Source organism: Falco peregrinus, unplaced genomic scaffold (genome assembly GCF_023634155.1).
Source record: "Falco peregrinus isolate bFalPer1 unplaced genomic scaffold, bFalPer1.pri scaffold_58, whole genome shotgun sequence".
Classification (NCBI taxonomy): domain Eukaryota; kingdom Metazoa; phylum Chordata; class Aves; order Falconiformes; family Falconidae; genus Falco; species Falco peregrinus.
Genome location: NW_026599622.1, coordinates 446,411 through 467,592, shown reverse-complemented (window position 1 = coordinate 467,592; position 21,182 = coordinate 446,411). Strand labels below are relative to the sequence as shown.

At 44.3% G+C, this 21,182-nt stretch overlaps 1 pseudogene; it reads left to right on the top strand.

Moving 5' to 3' along the window:
• The window catches only part of LOC129783605 (ankyrin repeat domain-containing protein 26-like), a 57,157-nt pseudogene extending 39,705 nt beyond the window's left edge, over positions 1 to 17,452 (top strand).
• The last annotated feature ends 3,730 nt before the right edge of the window (positions 17,453 to 21,182 follow it).

The following is a 21,182-nucleotide window of genomic DNA, read 5'->3' as shown; positions in this document are numbered from 1 at the left end:
GGCCTGCCTGTTCCTCAAAGTTCATGTCAGACGGTGACCTTAAGCTTTCTCTTCTATGATGTGTAGCCACACTCCAGCAGTACTGTCAATCATTGTAAACTGTGACTTGCTTTGTATTCTTACTACCAAAATAATGGGTTCCTTTTGAAGATCATGTGAGAGAGTGTGTGTGTGTATATGTATATAGCTATATATATATAATGAGCTATCCAGATTTTTGTAAACCTAATCTATCAGTATTTCTAAAACGAGCTGAGTAAGAAGACTACAAGAGGATGTGATTCAACATACCCTTAAAGTGTATCTCAAAGGAGCTTTCAGATATTTGTATTCATTTAATTGTATTTGTACAGTGAAGAAACAGAAGAAAGAACAATCTAACACAAAGTCCTGCCTTCAGTCACCAGGGTAATATTTGCAGTCAAACTGTGGCTCTTAGATCACAACAGATTTCTTTGGGTTTTGTTAGAAAAAAATACCCGATTGCAGTGTGTTCCTGTGTATTGTTCAAGGAAGAACAATACCTGAGCCTTTTTTATGTGTTAGGAAACAGGAATCCTCATGAACAGCTGCTGATAGTCAAAGGTGCTCAGCTGAGAAAGATGACGAGAGGTCATCATCTGTGCAGATGCCTGCTGGTGGCAGGCAAAATTTCATACTTTTGGGTTCAATCTAGACAGGTCTAACCGTATAACAAAATAAGTTAAAGGCGTATTTCGTGTTCTTAGAACTTTCTTCATGCTAATTTAACTGTTTCGTTAGGGCATGTTTGGACAACTGCAGCAGGAGCTTGCTGATGCACTTAAAAAGCAATCTATGCCAGAAGCTTCACTTGAAGTTACTACGCGCTACCACAGTGACCTGGAGAGAGACAAGCTGCGCTTGCAAAAGGAGTTGGAAAAAACGGTGAAAACTAAGGTAGTTAATGTCTGTAACTATATGAATAAATCTGAGTGTAGCTGTTGAAAGCAGGAGCGAATGTTGTCCTTTTGCACCACCTTTTGCAGTGTTCTTACGAAAACTGAAGTATAGAGGGAACCAGAGGAGCTTTGCAGGAAAGCTGTAGGGTGATTCTGTGTGTGTGTGCATGTCATCTTATCCCCCAAAGTTGTAACCTCATCCTGTCGCTTCTAGAGTATTCCTTCTTCCCACCAGCTCCAGCTGCTGTTCTTGGTTATGGTTCCTAAGGTGTGTTTTACACTCCACGCCAACCTTGGCCATAGGTCTTGGATGGGTGGAGGAGAGCTTAGGCCTGTTTCTGTGTAAGTTACTGCATTCTCCTGCGCTCTTGTCTTTTCCGGCCACCTTACTTTTTCTTCTGCCACTGTTGCTTTCACAGACGCAGAAGCAGAACATGCTGGCTCTGACATCCAAGGACTTGCACAGCACGTGGGAGGAGCACTTGAAGTCAAGATCCCACCTTGAAGAGCGCGTTGCTCAGCTGGACGAGGAGAAGGCTGAACTGTTGCAACAGGTGAGCCCAGAAAATTCTCCAGGCACCGAGCCAATACCCAGGAGAACCACATGCACCTTCTGGTCAGGTTCTTACGTATCATTGTTTTCTGTTATCCCTGCCATTCAGGCTGCGAGTACCTTATCGTTTGGGGGTCATGGAGGAAGCAAATAAAAGCTAGATGGGTATCCTTGTGTAAGTTCTGGAGTGGCTCTGTTGGGAAGAGTTCCCAGTGTGGTTTGCTATCAGTTGAGCACATCGAGCAAGGCCACAGTTCCCAGTTCTTCCTTGGATTTTGTGTGGTCATCTTCTGACCCCTTGGTTTCTGGGCAGGTTTAAAATGCTTGATGTTTCCAGTGCGTGTGTGGAGGAGCTGCTGTATGTTTTCAGCGTAGCGGGAGCTTAAAAGCCTTGCCGAAAAACATACTGAAGGAATGCTGGGTAAATGAACGAGTGCTTGGGAAACAAGCAGCGCCTGCCAGTTGCCAAGGGACAGCCTTCCCCTTTTCTCCTTTTCTGTAGAGGGAAAATGGAAGTACAAAGTCAAAACAGCTGCCAGCTCTCCTCTGGTGTGGCTGAGAAAACACCAAGAGGAGGAAAACCAGCATGTGGCTAAGTAAATGGCCACACAGAAGAGGTGGAGGTAATGGCCGAGGGGAATAAAATGTTGAAGAACTCCAAAAGATCAGATTCCTCCACAAGCCCCTGCCTGCTGGTTGCTGGAAGATCCCATGAAAGCTTTGGATGGATCCATGTTCTCCCATGAAGTGCATACCTACGTAATCCCTACTATGAGCAGAGGCACTGCCAAAAGTGTTCTCCAGCATCTTTTCCACCTGTTATGTCTAGAAGAGGATGGCCTTTGCTTCAGCGAGGGCATCTGTTTCTGTAGTTACGTATTGGTCTGTTTGATGTGAAACCTGAAGGGATGGAATATCCTCAGGAATTCCGTCCCGTGGCATTCTGTGGAACGTGGCTAACGGATAGAGACGTCCGGCAGCTTCTCTGTGGAGAGCGCTAGATGCACAGACTGTACGTAGGTAGTTTTCCTGTGCTCTGTTTGTGTGATACACTTTCAAAAGAGAAAAGAAAGATGTGAGAGTGAAAGAAAGGAAGTGAAGAAGCTGGTAGAGTTGAAACACCCAGCTGAACTACGTCTGGCCCAAGAAATGAAAAGAAACCTCGATCTGCAGAAAGACTGTAAGAGGGACGGCTTTTTAGCGTGGTGAAGAGGTATCCCTGCGTAGAAGTCATGTTTTATTAAACTTTAGTGTAAAAATAGGTGTACCTAACTGTGAGCAGATGCCGGCCTCGTGTTAGTTCTTGCAAGGTACTTCTGTACACCAGCCCCTAGTTTTCACTGGCTGCCAAAACAACTGCAGGTGCAGGTTGCCCTGCAGTTCTCCTGGGAAAAAGGGAGTCTTTCATTCCTCTTTTCAGGTGAAATCTGGACTCTCCAAGTGTATGTGGCGCAGGAATACTGGTTTTTCCTGGTAATTCCTGGTGTGTCAAGCACGTTAAAGATGAAGCAAGCTGTGTCTGTGCTGTTTACATGAGAGTATGTGAAAAAGTCCAGTTTTGTTCCTTTGCTTCATTGTTTTCATGACTAGTTTGCTGTGCAGGTTGAAGAGGCTGCTGAGCAGAGCTACGAAGGAACTAAGGGTGTATGAGGAGAGAGGGGGACTGTCCCAGCTTAATTTGCAGGGAGAAGTGAAGAACAGGTATTCTGAAGTGGTCAATGAAATTGGCAGATTAAGAACAAAGGTGAGCTTTGCTTTGTTTGGGTTATTGTGGTGTTTTTTCTTGTGAAACCTTTGTTCTTTCTTTATACTTCTTTTCATATTGTTGACTTTTTTTCTTGGCTGTATTTCTGAAATTATTTGGCTGTTTTTTGATGTTCCTTCTATGGTCACAGTAGTAGGCGACTGTAATACTGATGTAGCTCTTAGGGGTAAAGACGGAAGTGTTACGTACACAGCAGTATCTGCGAGGGCACATCAGGGGTAGGCTGTCCTGCAGAGGAAGGGCAAAGCAAGAGCCACAGCAAGGCTGGCAGGGTCTGTGACCACACAGGCCAGGGATCAGCCCCACAGGCCCTCACCAAGAAGAGCAGAAGAGTTCTGGGGACAGTTCTGGGGACAGTAAGCAGAGTCCTCCAAGAGTGCAGATCACCAGGCCGGTCCATAGGGATGGGCAGGTCTGCAGTCCTACTGGGCCGTCACGTCCATGGGTGAGGGTCAGGGCTGAGAGCAGTGAAGGCCCAGCACAGGCCTGGCTGCAGCTTGAGGCCGTGGCAGCATCGTCGGGCTCCGACGGATGCATTCCCTCTCGGAAGAGAGGGGAGTAACGCCACCATCACTCGGAACAGCTCTGTGCAGTTGGCCTTGCCCAAGGTCACCCCCTGAAGCCTGTCTCGGGCACGAGTTGAGCAGGAGGCAGGTGGGGGTTTGCTTTTCGGAATGGTGTCTTTGCTTCCCAGGGCACAATGCAGTGTGAGGTGGTGCGGAAGAAACCCTGTAACTTGTTGCTTACTAGTAGCTGACTCAGTCCGTCTTTCCTGGTCTTAGAGACCCATAAATGGTTTTGAGGTTGCTCTGCGGCGAATGAAGAGACGGGACGCAGCTTGATGCAAGCAAATGTCAATTTATTGTACAGAAGCACACGTTTTTATACACTTACAGAAGCTGCGCGTTTCAAACTAATTGGTTCTTGAAGCTAAGCCTTGCATACTAGGCAATCACTGATTGGTGGTTAACTACCAGCAATTAACAGCAAGGTGTTACCTTTCCTTGGCGCCATCCGTCTCCCACTCCCCTGTGCTCTGCAAACATGCCTCATCATGTTAATTGTTGTCTAGACAAGCTCGAGCACATTCCCCTCAGCTAACTGCCACGCGTGGTCCTAGTTTCCAGCCCGCTCCTGCATTGCTCTGGCCGTTCGGTAGCATGTGACCTTTAGCTGCTTCTCCGCTCATTACTGAGATAGCTGTGTTTCAAAGTTATGCTCCTTTTTAGAAGATATTATTGTAGAACGAGTCAACTGCCTTGAGAGTGGCTCATTTTTAGTTCACAGGTTAGCAGCATATTTGTGTTCCTGTTGGAAGAGTTATTTTGAATGACAGGGAATGGAATTACGTTTGGGCAATTTTAAATAAGTGTAAAGTTTCTACGTATTTTAGAGACTTTCAAGTGTTGACTCTGCTGGTTTCCCCCACTTTTTTAAAAATAAAAGATGATGGGATATCATGTTTTATGGTTAATAGGTATAGACGATGGATGTTTCTGGAGGGGGAAAGAAGGGGATAGAGCTGTAGTTGACCATTGGGACCTATGGGAAGTCTGATATTTCCTGGAAATCTTTTGAAAACAAACTGCAGCTTTGACCTAAAGAGACTGTCTTCTGCCACCACTGCTGCAAAAGCGGTGTTCTGAACCGCTACTTCCAGATCGTTTAGCGTAATGGAAGAGAAGGGTACCCGTTTCTTGCCTTGTCAGTTCTGTGACAAAGCTTTGACCGTGTGACAGCATGTGACAGTTCCTCTGAAGCGTGACACATGGTTCTTTTTCTGATGAAACCAGAATGTGGCTGTGATGTAACTGGGTATGGGTGTGTTTGATTTCCTATGATCGTATGAACACCTCGCAGAAGAATAGCCCTGGTGCTTTTCAGCATAGCCCTGCGGGTGTCATGCCGCTGGTTTGGTACCTCTCGGTCCGTGACCCACTGCAGAACTGAGGAAGGATGGGAACCTGAGGAATGCTGTCAGAAATTATGTGAAAGCTGTTCTTGTTTTAAAAGAAGAGCCTGGTTTCACTTTTGTGATAAATAGTCTTGATGGCCAACTCCTTTACCAATTTTCACAGATTTGACTAATTTTAGATCCCTCTGAGTTCCCTGGTTTTTTCCCCTTTCCTGTCTACAGGTTGATGAACTTTCCCAGCAGCTGGAGATAGAGCCTAAAAAAGGCATGCAGCTAGAAGCACAAAATCATGATTTGCGAGAGGAGTTGTCCACCATGCGTGGGAACCATGAAAAACTGGAGAAGAGCAAAAGCCAGCTGAAAGAAGAGGTGGCTAATCTCAAACACCATATGGAGACTAACATGGTGGATCGCAGCCAAATAGAACAATCCAAAAGAGAGGTGGAAGAGTGAGCTGAACAAGAAATAAGACAAAAACGGCAAGAAGTCAATCTGATTTTGCAGGTAAGTTCATTTCTTATGTGTGTCTGTTATAGACTTCTGTTTTGGTTGTCATTTTTAGGGGCGGGGGGTGGTGCCTGATTCCATGTGTTACGCTGTACTTCTGTTTTTCCTGAAGGGCAGTGGGAGAAGGGAATATGGTTGGGCAAGATGCTTTCATGTGCGTGCAGTGTGCCTGCAGGCCCTGAATCAAAAACTTGCCAAGGTAGAATTTCATTTTGCAGTTCTTGGAGGGGTATCACTGTCCACTGGTCTTGTTCTCATTGTTTATCCTTGAATGGGTATTGCAACTTAGAGTTGTCACAGCCAGGCATACACATCTTCCTTAGTCATTGCACAAGGGGCAACGCTCAGAAAAGAAGTCACCAAAGCTGCAGGGTGGGGGCTGGGGGTGCGGCATCTCCATAATTTCTTTGAGGAATGCTATGCCCTGTCCTACAGAGATTGTGTTCTTCCATCAGTAGCTTTGATGAAGAATAGTGCTAAGATGGGGGTTCTTTCTGAATGAAAAGAATCATTTAGTGTGGTAGTTCCAGGGTTCTGCCCTGGTCGCTGATGGCAGTGAGGAGGCACAGTTGCCTCGCTGAATAGAGCTGGGCCCTTGAAACTGGGTACGTGCAATTGACTGGCGAGGGGAGTTCTCTTTTTCTTTGCGGTGGTTGAAAGTGTGTATCTACTTCAGATGCAGGCAGCCTCCCAGGACAGATTAGAACAAATCAGAGCCAGTCGTCATGCTTTGCTGACAAGCCAGCTAGAACACAGAATTGGAGACCTCGAACGTGAATTGGACAGGATAAAAAATACCCAACGAGACAGTATTTTTCAAAAAGAATCTGTACAGGCAGAAGCGGAAAAGTACAAAGACCTGTATCTGGAGGAAGTTAAAAATGGAAGGTGCCTAGGAAATAAACTGGAAGGGTAAGTCCATGCATTTTTGGCGTGATAATAAGATACTACTTTTTCCTCAAGCAGTTTTCTTCGTTAAATACCTTTTCTACATCTGGTCAGCATTATGCATAAGAGAGCATATTTGTGGTGAAAGTACCTTAAGGCTCCCCCCTGTTCATTGGAACTATCTTCGTTTCTCTTCAGTGTTCCAGCAGTAACACCACCGATCATGGGCATTAATAGGATATTTTTGAAGTTGAGTTTGTTTTAACAGGCAGCCTTTTTGCCAGTCTCTAATCTCCTCTTCTTATTCTAAGTACGGCAGAAAAGAGAATGTCATGTCCTTTACTGCTTGAATAAGGATAGGCCCTTCAGAGAACGGCATTTGGTGCTATGAAGAAGAACAACAAAAATCTTATGGCTTCCATTTTAGCCGCATGTCATAGGTTTCAGCTTGCTTTGGGAAAGGAAGGGAAGCCCAGAGTTCTTACGCCGGTGATGTACCTTTCAGGAAGAGCTATGTAAACACACGGTGTGCACAGACTGCTTTGAGGCCTTAATGCTGAGAAGTCCAAAGAATTGGTTAACTCTTGCTGCTTCCTGCAGGTAGTGTGGCTACCTAGAAATAGGCTCTTCAAAAAACCTCAGATCAAATTATGGACATTTTTTTTGAACTCTCTTAATCCCTTCCACTTTCAGAAGTCAGATAATAGTCAAAGACCTGGAGGGTAACTTTGCGGAAGTGTTATTACCAAAGATAATTCTTTGTATGCTTCTGAATGTTTCAGAGCTAATGAGAGATGAGCAGAAGCCAACGCTAAGCTCCTTCAGGAGTGCCATGGAAGCAAACCTTTAATTGCAAGCAGCGCTGTCAGTGGTCCAGTTCTGTATTCAACTGAACTGGGACATATTAGCAACAATCCGGCACTGAATAGAAGTCTAAATCTAGGAGGAAGCTTCCTAACCCCGACCGGGAATACGTTACCATCAAGAAACAGAGTTGAAGCCTATGTGGCTAAGGTAAGCGTTTTTAAATACTGGTCTCAACTAGTGTTGAAGAGTATCTGTAAGCAAGGTTGTGCTTTTCAGTCTAAAGTTAGAATCCATTTCTAGTTCCAAACCATATGCTCTAATATGCTAAACCAAATTGCTCATCAAACCAGTATACAACTAGGTGGTAGAAATGAAGACTTCTGGTCATTAGGGTTATAAAATTTCCAGAAGCGCTCAAAGACCAAAAAATACTGAGTTCTAAATGATGAACTGCGTAACAGGTTTTTTTTGCAAGTTCTCTTTTGCAAGAGAAACTGTGGTGAAGAATACTGTGGCATAGGAAGCTCCCAAATAAGCTCTTCAGTAAAATTTAATGCGGATGCCCCATCCCTGGCAGTGCTCAAGGCCAGGCTGGGTGGGGCTTGGAGCAACCCGGTCTAGTGGAAGGTGTCCCTGCCCATGGCAGGGGGGCTGGAACTGGATGATCTTTAAGGTCCCTTCCAACCCAAGCCATTCTGTGGATGACCTTTTTTAAAACAGCTATCTTTATGATGAGTGCAAAATCCCATCAGACTTCTTTGTTTGAGACACCTTTTCCCCCTTCACTGATGTTCATGCTAGCAGTTTCTTCACCGGAACTGGTTTTAGTACAATACCAACAAAGGGATGCTTCAAAACTAGGATGGTATGAACAGGGCACGTTACTTCTCACTTGAGTGCGGGACGAATGCTGTGCCTCGGAGGCATTTGATTTTGTGGGTCCTGCTATGTGGTGTTATATGTAACTGCTCCTCAGGAAGTCTACAGAGCTTTCTAATTTGGTAAAAAGCTGCAACCTCTGCAATACCTCTGGTCAAAATATGCCCTGTAATTAGCAGTCAGCATGATAGCACATCCCTCAGAATGGTAAACGTGATATCATGAGACTTGGAAACAGATGTCAGTAGTTGTAATCGGTTTCCCACCTAGCATAGGACTGAGGCATGGGCAAGCTTGCCTGTTCAGTCAGTGTCTGTCCCTCGCACATTCTGTTGTTGAATGGATGTGAGAAGCATTTGGTCACCTTTAGGCCTTACCCTGGTTCAGTGGTCCCACCTACATTGGAAAGAATCCATTTAAAATAACGTGTCTACATACTGCACCTGGTTTAAGAAAAAGAAAAAAACCAAACCAAACAACAAAACAAAAATAGACAAAGCAGTGTGTAGGTAGTGCGTAGCAGCGGCAGTTAAGAGATGAACTTTTCTGTATCGTTGCGAATGTGGTGTTTGTGTCAGAGGGGTGGACATAACACTACCTAAAGAACGTGGGAGGCAATTAGTACTGTACCACCTGCAGGGATTATTCTGCACGCAAGCAGCAGAAAGGAGGCGAAATTCAGGGATCCACTGCAAAACTGAAGTAAGAAGAAAGCCAGGACAAGGGAACAAGAGGGACAGGGAGCAAGTGAGGGCAGGGAAAAAAGAGAGAGAGACGGGAGCGAGATGTTACAAGAAGAAAAAGGCAAAGGAGGAAACCATCCCACTTCTAGGAAAAAAGCTGTCCTAGTTTAAAAGAAAAGGGTTTAACAGTTGTGGTTTCTTTTTTTGAAGAAGAAACAGGAAAAAAAAATAACCTCCCTGTTACTAAATCCAGCTGCACATCTTTTTATGGTATTTCTTCCTGTAATCACCAGTTAGGGAACGACTGAGACTAATTGTAGTGTCACTGCTTGTAGCCTCGAGTCACCTGACGTTCAGTGTATTCAGGGAAGTCTTAAAACCTGATCTTCTCTGGAGTCCTTCAGAAGAAAGGAACTGAGTTCTCAGAGGTGCAGTAGTTGCTAGAGGACTAGGTGAGTATTTCGCTTAGAACTGCGGGCTTAATTGTTCTCAGTCGGGTGCAGTATGTCATGTGCATAACATGCATCTGAGAAAAGAGGATTGAATTGCAACATAAGACTTTGAAGTCAGGAAGTAACAAAAGGGAAAAACTGCATGTATCCCTCTGCATACAATAATGGGTGGCAAATCTCAATCAGTTTCCAAATGCAAAATCACCAGATGCACAGTCTGTGCTGTCATTTCCGCAGGAGTCCCGTGCCATTCAGGAGGCAAGTTGGAGCATGAGGGAAGAAATCAGAGATTATAGTGTTAGTCTATTTTGAAATGCTTTGCTGGTTGTGCTGCCTGGTATTCTGTCTGTTCACCAGACTGTTTCAAAGCAGAAGAATTTCTCTGACTCTAAGCCTTTTCTTCACTTCACTGTTTACTTCAGTTATGCCTCAGCTTTGTTTTGCCACTAACCTGGTTCCCTTCTACAGAATTTGCCTTGCCTTTAAATTCAGGATGCGCAGTGCTGCCTTGGCTGGAGATGGCAAATGCTTCTGCCACTGAAGCTCTAAATGACAGGGAGTTAAGAAGCTGAAATTGCAGTGTGCCTCAGGCAGTCCTTTTGCACTACTTTTTTTAGTCAAAGCTCTCTGCAGATTTGGTGTTCCTTGTAGTAGCTTCCTCAAGGTGAGAAAGGCTATTGGAAGTAGGGAACATGCCAGCCATTCTGAAGAGGAAGATGTTTGTGTAAATTTCGTTTGTGCACAAGCTTTGAAATAGCTTCAGGGGCAAAGAGGTGAAAATAGTTCACACTGCTCTTATTCAAAATGATGGTAATCATTGGTCCTGCAGCTGTTGGAAAAAACTGGTAAATGATGCTGACAAGAGGAAGGAGTGCTCCACTAGCAAGTGGACACAGTTTCTTCTTTAGACTTAACTAAGGAATTTGTTGTTTAAAGGCTTGAAAGATTGCACCGCTTTCCTAAACATGAGGCATGACTATCAGTGATTACACTTAGAGCCGTACATGTTGAAGATGGTAGTATCACATGTTCAGTAAAAAATGAGCGTGTTATTCTTAAAAGAGCATAAAGAAATGTGTTCCATTCCAGTATAGCCCCTTCCCCTTTATCAAATATATACGCTACAGAAATGAATAACCTTGAAGTGCAAAAGGATCTTTAAAAATAGAAAAAAGTTCATATTGGCACAAGCTTATTAACCAGTAGAATCCCAATCCCATGCAAATGTCTTCGGGGGTTTTTGGTGGTTTTTATTTGTATTAGAGCTTCAGTAATGTGGAATAAATTACAAGTACTTGACAAATTCTGTGCATGTCATTAGACAGTGACTGTAGCAACTAGCAATTCAGCATTTCAGACCTGCTCCCTTAGTCCATAGACTAAGGCAAGGAATGTCTCCTGCAAGTGCTGCAAGGAGGTTTTGGGACTGGAGTCCTGCTGTTAGGTTTAACAAATGTCAAGCTTAAATCCTAACAGCTGTGCCAAAGGCTGGTGAAAATGAACGTGCGTGTCTTGACAGACAAGAACAGTGAACTCTGCAACCAGGGTGAATCAGTGGGTAAATGAAACCAGTTTAATGTGGGAAGGGAAATGTCTGCTTCCTCTTCATCTTTCAATTTCTGTTCCATTTCTGATTTGGCTTTCTGCACTCTTGTAGCAGTCTTTGTTGTTAGCTTTTTTACTTGCTTCATTTACATGTAGGCCACGTTCTTGTTTCTCACTGAAGACCTGTGAACATAAGGCCATTTTTCTTTCTTCTTCAGCTCCTTCATCAAAAATCTGTCCCTCTCTCTTCTCTGCAGCCAGATACATGGCAAGGTTTGCAGCCAGCATTGTTTAATGTTGGGATGGTATTTTATACTGGAAGTGTTGTCTGTTTATGCTGTTAGGTTTTGATTTAAAACTTACTGATGTATTCACATTTTCCTAACACTGCGCATATTTTGAACTTTAGTTTGTCCAAGTGAAAGAATGACTGCTGCAGGGGACTTCTCTGCTTTATGTATTTGTAGTGCAAGGGCTTCGGTGGTAGTTAACCGTCTGTGAGGTGTAGCGCAAGGGCTTCGGTGGTAGTTAACCGTCTGTGAGGTGTAGTGCAAGGGCTTCGGTGGTAGTTAACCGTCTGTGAGGTGTAGTGCAAGGGCTTCGGTGGTAGTTAACCGTCTGTGAGGTGTAGTGCAAGGGCTTCGGTGGTAGTTAACCGTCTGTGAGGTGTAGTGCAAGGGCTTCGGTGGTAGTTAACCGTCTGTGAGGTGTAGTGCAAGGGCTTCGGTGGTAGTTAACCGTCTGTGAGATGATAGTCTATGGATTTAATCTGTTATAATGGAACTTTGAGCTCTAGGAGTAGGCTGGTTTACCCTCCTTGCCACTTCTGATATACAAAAAGTTCTTGGTGGTCGCAGCAGTTGTGTCTAGGAACTCAACTTCAGAACAGTACTGGTACTCCAGACTCGGAGCATCATTTCACGGAGTCTTACAGGATCCAGCTTACTCTGTGCTAAAGCAGCCTGTGTGGATAAGTAGTAAGTCAACACCACTTTCTGAAAAAGAACTGTTGAGAAGGTGCCTGCTGCAAATGAACACCTGGTGTGTTACCGCCTGAAGAGGTGTGCAGTGAGGTGAGAAGTACCTGCTCAGGAGGTTTGGGACACTCAGCTGTGATGCCTTTCCCAGGGGTTTGGGGGGAAGGAGAAAAGTGGAGGCAAGTTAAGGTCCTCGGAGGTGTATTTTGCCTGGCTCTTCATTCATTCCCTTTTCAGAAATCAGTGTGTTGGCTTTATTTCCACCTATTTCTCTTCCCTCAGACATGGATGAGAATCACAAAGACGTTGATGGAATGAATAAGAGGAAAACAAGACCTTTTTCTTCTCTTGATTGATTTGTACATGTTGCGGAGGGTCCTGTGGACCTTCTAGTCATTGTGAAGACTCAGGAAACCAGGGAAAGTGGTTTCTTCTAACACCACTAAGTACTACGACTTTGCTTGGGCTTGGTCCTGGGTTTGGGCCGTATTTTGGTCTAGGCATTAGTTTTCCGGCTTTTCTCTGTTACCTGTGTCTCGTCTCAGGAGTTAGGGGGTCCTTTCTCCCCGGAATTTTGCTTCTGCTTGTACCTGCTTGAAAACAATTAGAGATTTGGGGGGTCCTTTTCCATTGTTCATGCAGCTCTGTTGGCACAGAGTATTTCAATGAAGTATCACGGAGGGGTGCTTCTCCTGCAGGATCCGGTGAATTTGGTCCCAGCTTTCCCTGTGTTCCTGGAGAGAGAGCCCTTCCCTCCGCTTCGCTGGTTTACAGCCCCGCTCCTCTGACCCTTGCAGTTACTGCCTGTTACTGCTGCTCTTGTGAGGGTAAGCAGAGTGGTTTCCTTCCTGAGGCTCTTGCTCTCTCTGTCCTGTCGAGTACCCTGTGCAGTGTTTCCGTTCTTGTTGTTGTTGTTATGCTGCTAGGTGGGTCTGCTCATTTCATGAAATAAATGCTCCTTCCCCCAGGAATTCAGTACTAAAATCAAGAGAGTCACAGAAGGAGTGAGGGTGGAAAGGGGCCTCTAGAGATGATCTAGTCCGACCTCACCCCTGCTCAAAGCAGGGTCAGCCGTAGCAGGTTTCTCACTGTTCTGTCCAGCCAGGTGTTGTACATCTCCAAGGATGGACCCTCCACAACCTTTTCTGAGCAACTTGTTCCAGTGGCTGTCCATGCTTACAATTTTTTAAAAAATAATAATTATAAAAATCCTTGTGTTAAAATTTCCTCTATCTGGATTTGTGCCTATTCCTCTTGTTCTTTTGCTTGGCACCGCTGAGAAGAGTCTGGCTCCATCTTCTGTACTCCCCCCACCAGGTACTTAGACGCATAGATAAGGTCCCCCTGAGCTTTCCTGTTCTCCAGCAAAGAAACAGTTGCAGCTCTCAGCCTCTGCATATAGCTCACAAGGTCCAAGCCCTGCAGCATCTTCATGGCCGTCGTAGCCCTGGAAGCTGTATGATACGTGTTTGGAAATTCACTTCTGTGTGTCACAAATTTGATGGGAAAAATGTAGGAGTAGCAAGTACCATCAAACGTAAACAACAGCATATAGCGCTTGGACTGTGACTCTTAAATTAGGAGATGTGATTCCTTCTTGTGAAGGCTTCTGAAGGCAGAATCATAAGTGAGAATAACTTAATTGGTAACAATACCCACTTTCTAGGGGAGAAGAGGCGTAAGTGCTCCTTTGCAGTGATCCAGGCTGATTCCAGCTACATAATAAACCCCACAGCACTCGCTGCGTAGAAGCTGTAGCTGCGGTTGTTTTTCTTAGTACACAGTTTGCAAGAAAAAATTGTGTGTGCTTTTATATTTTTATAAATGTGTGTCGTGGTATTTGCAATAACAATAAAGAAGTTTTGGCGTCATCTGTAGGAGCTCTTTCAATTTCCCATCTTAAGGTGGAGAAAAGAAGAATATTGGCACACGCTTTTTTCTGTACAAATGGTGTATGTCAATCCTGCAGCAGCTGCTGGTGCAGCTCTTCTCTCTGTGAAGTTGCAGAAGCCAGCCTCAACTGGCTGATTTGTCCCTGTGGGTGGCATTTGTACATATCTCGGCATGTAGCTGACATCCTGTTTGTGTGTTTGATGATAAACTTCAGCCGTACCTTCACTGCTATAACTGCGCTAGGCTTTCTTGCTTTCTTCCTGTGTATTTTGTTAAATGCCCAGTAATAATCCAGCTGGCGAGTTACAAATTGTTTTGTTAACGTTGCTGAGCAATGAGGCAGCTGCAGCCCGACTGACCAAAAGTTTCTCTTCAAGAAAAATCAAACCCCAAACCAAGGTGTGTCTACTTGGAATTATATTTTTAGGTTTTCTCTCATTATGTGTGGATTTTAAGAATGTTTTAGAAGTTTAATATTAGAAAAATGTGACTGTTAAAGTATTAACTATATTTTCTGTATAATTCTAGGTACGGCAGGAACTAGATGAAAGAATCGCTAAAGAACTTAAACAAGGTAATGTGTCACTGTTAGGGGCATTTTTAAGGAAAAAGAGGAGTGTTCCTAACTCCTGAATGTAATGGCTTGAAAGCTGTCAAGTTCCTGTGCTAAGCACAGGGAGGTTTTTCTGCTAGCTTTCCAGTTTAGACTTGAATGTGAAAATTTCCTGCTTACCAAAAGATTGTGTAGAATGTTATGCAGTTGCCTGAAAAAGACAAGTGCAGAGAAAACTAACCCGCTTCCTCTACACGGGTGCACTTGGCTTAAGCTGAAGTCACGTTTTTCTAGAGTGAATCCTTGAGCACAAACATCAAACGTAAAAGAAGCCCTGAGAGAAGACGTTTATAGACTTCAGCCATCACTGCTTCTTCCATGTGCGTCGGTTGCATTCCGCACTACATCATACCGCGCCCATTCTCTGCTGTTGGGTCTGGATTTTTGCTGTTTCTTGTCCATTGCTTGTATTTCTAGCTTATATGTTGCAGTCTTTTTTGAATAAGCAAGAAAAATATAATCAGTGATGAAAGATACCCTTTCTTTGGGAAAAGATCATTTAGTAGCACTTAGGCAAACATCAGATGAGTTGAATGCTTTTAACACATAGCATGAAACATGCTCTATAATATGAGGCCAGGTGTCGAAAGAGGAATTCCACCTGTTTCAGGGTAGTCGTTCCTCCAGAGTCACTGCTTTGCTTTGCAGTGACTGGTGCTATTTCAAAGCAGGAAGCCCCTGCGAGAATTTCCTTCTGTTCCTGCATGCTTTTGGTAATACAGAGAGTGTTCAGCTGTAGCTTCACAGCTCGTTCCATGTGTCCGAATGGACACAAAGCCGTTGCATTTCATCCGTGTGCATTTTGAACCTGACTGTGCATCTGCTAGGTGTCATAGAGTGCGTTTGGTTTCAGGACCTTGTCTGAAAAATGTGGCTGGAGAAGAGCAGGAAAGGTGGGCTTGCTTTCATTGAGTATGTGTTTTTGTGGAGGAAAGAGGGTTTTGCCAGGGTGAGTTACAAAGACGCCCCTCAAAGAAAGTGCCAGGCTAGGAGACTTGTCCTGGCCTGACTGCATTGCAAAGGTGTTTGCGTTTTCACCGGCGGATTCTTTTTAAGTTTGTCACAGAGAAGGCAGAAGCTGGTTTTTAGGAGCAGAGTTCCAATAAATCACTGCTTTGAACATTCAAGGAAAACAGATACTGGAGGTTCGAGAGGTCTGCAGGGGGGCTCAGTTTAGCACTGGTGGAAGCAGGAGTCATTTGTGGATTCCCTGAAGATGTTCAGTGTGTGGCCTATAGAATTTCTGTCACTGGCTTTAGAAATACTGTTGGCTGGTAGGCAAATGTGGAAAAAGATTGTTTCTTCCTTTGTGCCTAGCCCTTTGATTGTTATGTCCCCTTGGAAGTTTTTAAATCTCTTTCTGGACTGTAGTCTCTCCAGTTATCCATGATGTTTTCATAGTGACTGATTTGGCCCTGTCTAGGGTAAAAGCAACACCGGAATGTTGTTTCTCTTCTCCCTAGCCACTGCTGAACTTGAAGCTGGATCTGCTGGAGCTTCTCCCATGGTATCTTCTGACGGATCTTCAGAAAGTATCCACGTTGACAGGATCCCCTTTGCAGGGCAGTACAGGAGCACCGCGATGTTTTAACCAAAAATTACCTGATTTGAACAAAATGCTGGGAAAAAAGCTCCGGAAAGGATTTTGTTTACATAGTGCGTCTATAGTTTCTCATCCCACAGTTCAGATGGGGAAAATGTGTTTATTGCAGTCCGAATGTGAATTCTAAGTCTATTAAATGGATGTCAAGCACATTGCACTTGCCTGTTGGTTTATTGATGCATAGGTGTTTTATTTTGCACTCGCCACGAGAAGCACACCTATTTTTGTCGGACTAGCAGAATGACTCACCTTGATTCTTGAGCGTGACAGAATTGTCAAAATGTTTCTTGTTAACGTAGAAGCATTATTTTTTCTCCACTGATGTTCTGTGTTTTAACAAAAGCATTCCCTTTGTTCTGCTTAATCCTTTCACCCTATGTGTTTTTAATGTTTCCAGTGTTACTTTAATGCTTAGGACATCATTTGATGTGATTTGAGCCTGCTGCTTCAGTCCAGATGCCGTGACTGCTTCTGCCGATAAAGTGAAATCTTTACCAGTGGTCATGCTGGAGGACGGGGCACTTCACGTTGCTGTCACCTTATGCGCCTTAGGTTTAACATTACTGTGAGTGTGTAGCAGTGCAGAGAGAGCTATGTGGTGGGTTTGGTATGTTTGTTTTGGATCACAGGACCACGGAACGGGTGAGGTTGGAAGGGACCTCTGGAGGTCATCCGTTCTAGCTCCCCCGCTCAGGGAAGGCCGCCCAGAGCTGGTTGCCCAGGACCATGCTGGCTTTTGAGTATCTCCCAGGATGGAGCCTCCATGGGCAGCCTGTGCCAGTGCCCAGTCACCCTGATCGGAAAGAGGCATTTCCTGACGTTCAGCCCCAGCCCTCTGTGTTTCCGTTTGTGCCCGTGGCCCCTCACGGTATTCATCTTGGGGTTTGTGTTAAAGGCCGCTGCAGCTGTAGACGTTCCCAGTTACTACATCGGCAGCTGCGCTGTACCTGAAACACTTCATGTGCGGGAAAAATGAATGTTAAAATACTAACTTCCAGTCTCCTCAGTACTTTCCAAACCTTGTATGATAGGGCAGCCAATCTTTTTGTTGCTGCTAGCAGCTGACGATACGGTGGCGGTAGCCCAGATGGTAGCCAGTGTTCTGGGACATTTGTGTCAATAAAAGAAGCAGGTTTACTTATTTCAGGGAGTTACCTGTTACTGAAGATCTGCGTTGTCATTTCCTGTGCACAGAAGTCAGTAGTGATCAGAAGATGACAGAACAAAGTCCCAGTTCTGGGAAAGGAAGAATGGTTGTCCCGAGATCAATTAAGACTGGAAAAATCTGGGGGGTTTACCCACTAATTCAAGGACCTGAGTTAACAGGCAGTGAGGAAAGCAATGAATGTTGCTGTGACGCTGTTCCTCTTTATATGAATACATATTTGTGAAGTTAATATACTGTATTTAATTCCAGGTATTCTGTTTCAGCTTGAAATTTAATAAACTTTGTCGTCTAATATATGTCTTTGTTTTATCGTTCCCCTTCTTGACATCGCTTTCTACCCCTTTCCCTAACCGTACAGCTCTCCAGAGCGCTCTGCTCCTTTCAGCTCTGTTCGCCGCTGCACCTTCAGCCTGTCCTGGAGGCCAGGCAAAAGGCCAGCATGTGTGTATGTCCTTTTCCACAACTGTGTTAAGGCCACAGGCTGGTGTTGGGGTACTCGTGATCAGTTCCCAGACTTTCCCTGTATTTTAGAGCAGTCCTCCTTGTGGTTTGGGCAGAAGGTAGCAGGTGAGCTTCTGGTGGCCGTGGAACGCTGGGAAATCGCACAGGTTTTGATCCCCTGCAAAGGAAAAAGGTGTAAAGAAACTTCTCCAGCCTGCACCAGAGTGGTCAAAGAGAAGTTCAGCTTTTGCTGCTTTCTAGTGTCTCTCCACAGAGGAAGCAGGGACAGAACATCTTGACATTCACGTTGTGTTGTCAGTCACTGTGATAAACTCAGACGTGGCCTGTGCTCAAGTTTCTTCACCGCTCTCTGCTGCCAGCTCTTAGTGAGAGGGGAGAGCTCTTGGCTGGTGGAGCAGCAGAACAGAAATTCGGTGTTGGCATCTGCCATAACCGGCATTGATGGCAGTTATGGTGAGGCGTGAGGGCGGTACAGAGAAGGCCAGGCAATTCCTGCGCTCGAAAGTCCATCCCCGGTGTCACTGTGGGGACACTCCTGATGAAGCAGGAGAGGGCATGGCACTTAGGGGAGGCTCTGAGGCCTGGAAGACAGGGAATGTCTGTCCCATCTTCAAGAAGGGCAAGCCCGAGGAGCTGGGAACTGCAGCCTCACCGTGCTGCCTGGGAAGGTGGCGGAGCACGTACTCTGGAAGCCGTTTCCAAAGATTGGGGACAAGAAGTTGGTAGGGAGGAGTCAGCATGGGTTTGCACAGGGTGAAATCATGCCGCACTAACCTGGTACCTTTCTAGCGATGTGTGAGTAACTGAGTGGACAGAGGAAGAGCAGTGCGTGCTGCTTACCTTGGCTTTAGCAAGGCTTTCTCTGGCTTGTGCCCCAACAGTCAAGTTCAGGTTCAGGAACTTCCTGATCTCTTTCCGAAGAAGAAAGCAAGCGTGTTTCTTGATTTCTTTGCTCAGGTACATTAGAAACCCTTTGGGGTCAGTAGCTCCAAGCAGGTTGCAGATCTTTGCAGTCAGTTGTATGGAATAAACAACTCTGTTTCAGAAAACCTTATTATGCCAGTTGCTTTTTCCTCATGAGCAAATGTGTCAGGAGTTTCCCAGGTTTTGCTGTCTTCAAAATACCACGTTGAATTGTGGCTACAAAACATGAGTTTTTCAGTTTCTCATTGGCAGAGCAGTGGTTGAGTAGTGCTGCTGCAGCACTAGTATGTCTACCCAGCAAGGCCTGACTCCTGAAACATCCAGGCGTTTGCTTATGATTCATTGCTGATCGCTGCCACTCCGTTCCACTGATGCTCTGCAGAGGGAACAGTTTAGAAAAGCCTTGAAAACAATTCATTAATGCAATAAACATAAAGGACAAATCAGAGACAGGGCAGCTGTCTTCTCCTTTTTGATGTTCCAGCACAGGCACTAGAAATGGGTAAGCCCTTGCTGAATGAGGGATGGGTGAGCTGCAGCTGCTTGTATTGTCTGTGACAGCCATGAAACACTACATTCTTGAAATACAAACGTGAAAATCTGGTAACTCATTTCTTTTTTTCTCTATAAACCGACACCTTCCTGCTGAAGTTCATCATTTTCATATTGACCATCTTTGTGATAATAGAACCATGAACTTGACCTGTCTTTGCCGTGTTTGATCACACAGTCTTATGATTGGATGAGAAGAAAAATCACGGTTACCTCAGTCATAACCAGTGGGGATTAATGAAAGGGGAAAAGATCAGGTTATTGTATTTTCTTGAAGAGAAACCTTGGGTCGTTCTCTGCTTTCTGTTGCAATACAAAGATTCCACGAAAAAAAAAATCTCGGGAGGGGTGGAGAGAGGAAAACTTTGAGCTCATGCAGCTGGTAGGACAGCTTGACCTACATACCACTGAATACTCCATTGGAAAACTCAGGAGAACCGTCTATTGCTAGAATTCTCAGTTATAGTAGCTGTAATACTTTTGTGACTCTGAAAATGATAAAATAATTCTTGAACATAAACCAGATTTTAGCTGAGAGAAGGAAAGATTTACACAGTTAATTTACTACTTCCGTTTATGATACCTGCTTGTGTATCTTTTAGCTACGTAAGGGTACCAGAATGGGTTTGACTTTTACATAGCAGCCGGGGGGGAGGCAGCGGTGTGTTTTGCCAGAACATATTTTTCATTGGTAAAGCTGCTCTGCTCAATGAGAGACTATCACCAGAGCTGTCCGTTGTGTTGGGTTTTTTAAAGTGATTTATTAATCAAAGATGTATTGTCTGGCAATTTTTTATAGTTATGTGTTGGCTGCAGCAAGTGCTTTTGGACAAAAAAGGAACAAGAATATTTTTTCATTCTCCATTTTATTTTCAAGACTAGAATTCTTCAAAGCTAATTTTGGTATTTTTAGTTTCAAATCAACATTTTCAGAGCAAATTAAGTTGTGTAAAATTAAGCAAACGGGAAAGCAAAACTGTTTGCAGTAGTTTGCTGCTTTTCTTGGTGTGGTTTTGGCTTTGGGCAGCCTCAAAACTGTTTGGGTTTGCTTTGTATTGTTCTCCACCTCTTACTTTCCCCCAGACATACTCATTGAGCTTGGACAATCAGTGACTCCTACTGCTCAAAGGCTGTTGTCTTACGCAAGCAGCTTCTTTCTTACAGACTTCCATGAAACTCAATTTTATCTTTTTTTCTTTGTCAGTACTCCAGATTAAAAGGTTAACAGGAACTGTAGAGTTACATATAGCTTTACAAGCAAGAACTTAAATAGTTAGGCATACTGACTGCAAGGGGGAAGTCAGGATAAAGAAAAATGTAAACCAAATAATACTGTGGCTAAGAGATGAAAAACATATTACTGTTACTGCATTTGCGAAAATGGTAGCAATTTTTATGGTAAGTAATATTTTTTTCTCAAAGTGACTACAGTTGAATGTGATTTACAGAAATGAGCTGTGGTGTTTTGTTGGGTTTTTTCCCCTTTTCCCTGTTAGTGGGCAGGAAAGAATCAAAGTGCAGGGAGTTTTTTATTGCTGCATTTGAGTATGGTCTTTTCGAACAACCTGCCTGCCAAGTTTGTTAGGAATCTTACTTAGATGGCACTGTTTGTTACACTTGTTAGAATATTGCCAAATAGTAGCTTGAAATGTGTAGGTGAAGTTGCACTGATAGCTGAGCTGATTTAACAGCTCAACAGTGCCAAACAAAAATCTTCCTCTTTTCTGCCGGTGTGCCTTCCACCTCCCCTTGTATAAGTTTCATTCAGAATGCTCTGAGATGCTGCAGCTCACTAGACTGTTGGACCAAAGAAAAGTTCTTTGCTAGATTGTGGAGCTGGATCAGCTTAGCACAAGGGCTAAAGAGCACCAAAAATGGCTTAATGCGGAACTAAAAGTTGGTGCATGGGGACGAAGGAGGGGTTTAGGTTTTGAAGAGGATCTGATTCTTCATCCTTTAGTGGACCTGAGCTATTAAGTTGGCTCCAAGGTATGCAATGCTACCGTTTGAGAAGCTGAATTGTACAACATGTTTTTCAGGAAAAAATGTTGTGCCCAGAAGTTGTGGTAAATTCTT